This window comes from Gavialis gangeticus, unplaced genomic scaffold (genome assembly GCF_001723915.1).
Source record: "Gavialis gangeticus isolate Ggan-Ray unplaced genomic scaffold, GavGan_comp1, whole genome shotgun sequence".
In the NCBI taxonomy this organism is placed as follows: domain Eukaryota; kingdom Metazoa; phylum Chordata; order Crocodylia; family Gavialidae; genus Gavialis; species Gavialis gangeticus.
This window is the reverse complement of record NW_017729029.1, coordinates 79,463,046-79,466,223: the sequence shown is the minus strand read 5'-3', so window position 1 is coordinate 79,466,223 and position 3,178 is coordinate 79,463,046.

The following is a 3,178-nucleotide window of genomic DNA, read 5'->3' as shown; positions in this document are numbered from 1 at the left end:
TTAATTATCAAAACATTGTAGGAAAAGCTTAATATCCTTTTGTACCTATGATTTCAGATAATAGCTCCCTGTGGTAGCTGAGATATAATACATAATGAACTTGCAAACCAAAAATTGGAGTGCACATCAGAAGATAATACTATGCATGAACTTGTTAACTTTATTCTTAGAAAAAGTAAATTTAAATTAATTATATGATGTACTATAATCCAACCACTAGAAAGAGGACTCTGTAATGCAATGTAATCTGTAAAGAAATGTCTTTCACCTTTCTGGAAGCTTGCTATTGTTGGATGTAGATTATCAGATAAAATGAACCACTAGTCTGATTAAATGTGGTATTTTCTATATTTGGTCCATTAAAACTGGATGTGGAGTTATAAACGTTGCCATTTTATGAGGCTGGGAAAAGGAACATGGATGTTTACCTATTGGATTTTCAGGGATAATATTAAATGCAGAAAAAAACGCACACACATGCTAACCAGAATGTTAGACATGTTTAATGATGAACTATTTAGTTTCAAGTAAGATGCAACTTTGGGGCAATATTTTGTGTCTCATGAAATTGGCTAGATTGAGAGTTAGTGACAAAGGACCATGTTGTGACAAAGGCTCCAGAAGTACTTGCAGCTAGCTAACATGTGCTATAGCTGGAATTCCATTATCATCTGAATCAGAGGTGTGTGGCTATCTTAGTCTGAAGTCAGGCAAAAAGCAGGGCAGGGTGGCACTCTAGCAGCTGGTTCAGAGAGGCACGAGCTTTTGTAGGCAACAACCTACTTTACTAGATGCAAATCCTAGCTGTTAAAGTAGGTTGTTGCCTAATAAAGCTCGTGCCTCTCTGAACCAGCTAATCTGTAAGAGTAAAATGCCACCCTGCCCTACCTTCTCTTGATAATTTGTATCATTTGAAATCATGAGCAAGTACTGGACCTTGATGCAGAGTTAACTATCAGCTAGAGCAGTGAGTCACAAATCCAGTTTTTCCCACCCCGCACTAAGCATATTGTTCCTCACTTCCATGCAAGGCTATGTGTTTGCACCTGTCCATTTCTGTGTATATGTGGAGCCTTCTAATGTTGTCTTTTTACTCCCTCCACTGTAGCAAATACGAGCAAAATCTCTCTGTTAAAGAGAGATTCTCCATTACCATCCTAAACCAGGTTTGGTATCTTTGGTTTAAGTTGCTAGCAAGCTTCTCAACAATCGTGTGCAGAGTAAGGTGATTCTTTGGGACTCAGCCAGCTTTAACTCATTCATTTTATACAAAAAGTGCATGCAATAGATTCTTAAGACACTCCAGCACTCCATAGGAAGAAGTAGAATCATCTGTATAGCTATCCAAAAAAATAAAAATTATCACATGGGTGGGTTGTTCAAATAAACCAGAAGGTGGCTTAGATCCTGGCTGCTTGTAGAATCTTGGTGGATCCCACTAAAACAATATTAAATGTTAACAAATTACTACACCATCCCAATTACACAGCTTTAAAACAAATCAAGGGAGAAAGTTTGATTTGAACAAAGGGAAGAATGGAGTTCTTGTCAAATCTGGGTAAAATGCAGGAATTCCTTACCCTGAAGCCAGAGTTTAGTTCACTAGATCATGCCTCCTCTTTTTGGAGAGGTCACTCTGGCTTCTTAGCAAATCCTAGAAGCTGACTGAGCTGGCTGGGAAGGTACTTATTATCTATGACAGCGTAGGTGGCATATTTCCACAACTCCAAACTGCTCTGGAGCCCTCCCAGAGACACAGCAAATATATACTGGATTTACACAGTTCCCCAAAGCCAACTCTGGCTGGTTTTATGAAGTCCTTTGAATCATAATCTTTAGGAAAATTCAGTAAAGACTTTCCAGCCTACCAGCTGGATTAAATTAGTTCACAGTTTCAAGGACAAAGGTTACAATAACAAGATCATATGGTAACTCAATTAGATAACAGAGTTACTTTAATAGTTCTGTCACTATTTGTTAGGGCAACCTAACTGATTTTTTTCTAGGACTCATGGAAGAAATGCAATCCATACATGCAGACAATGCAAGAGCAAATCACTTGCACAGCTCACCCAGGGCAAGGAGTGGGAGCCAAGCTTTTATAAAAGCGGGAGAGGATTGACCAGGCTTGAATGCCTGACAAAACAAAACCATTTTTGCAACAGTATTTGGACTTGGATTTGACACCTTTTATGTGCATCAATGCTCTTTTACAGCACTGAATGAACAGAGGGGGAGTCTGTTCATTCAGTGGGCCTGAATGAAGGCCTGAAACAGACTCCCCCCAGAGGTGGTGCAGGCACCTACTCTGGACACTTAAACTTTTGGATGCTTATCTTCCTGGAATCCTTTGACCCCAGCTGACTTCCTGCCCCTTGGGCAGAGGGCTGGACTGGATGATCTTAGCAGGTCCCTTCTAGCCTATGAAATCTATGTCCTACTTCTGGACTTTAGGGGGTTAAGGGACCTGGTTGTGCATGGCAGTGGACTGTGATAAATGATTAACAGTCAACGCAAACTCTCTCTCTTTGGTCACTGCAGCTGTTTCGTTCATATTGCAAAAACAGCATTTTTAATGGAGTTATGTTTCTTTCCACTTCTGAGTGTGGCATGAGGGTGTGGGGAAATCTTTTCTTCTAAGTAACATTCTTTACCAAGACCTGGTGCGGTGAGTCTCTAGAAGCAGCTGGGCCACGCTTTTTAAAACTTCAGTTCAGCATTAAAAAGTTAGTAGCCCACCTGATGGCTTCAGCATTGCTCCTGGAGCTGACAGGGCTCCTATTTGCACAGAAGAAGGGCTGTGCACTCAGGCAAGCAGGACTCCCCTTCAGTGGGAGAAGCTGGGACCCAGACTGCTAGATCTGAGGGGAGACTCCAGTCTCTCTTCATTTTTTTTCTACTCTTTCATTCTTTTTTTGCCTTTTTGTTTCTTTTTTAATCTTTCTTCCTTTTCTTTCCTTTCTTCCCCTTCTCTTTTTTCCTCTTTCCTTTTTTTTCTTTTTCCTCTTTCTTACTTTTGTTCTGTTGCTGCCCCCGCCCGCTCTGACCCTGGTTCCCATACTCCTTTCCCCCGCTGGCGATGTGACCGAGGCCAAGCGCAGCCGCGGGAGCTGCCCAGACCCTTATCAAAGGCCGGCGCTCGTTCTCAGGCCAGAATGCGGGGGGGGGGGGGGCGGGG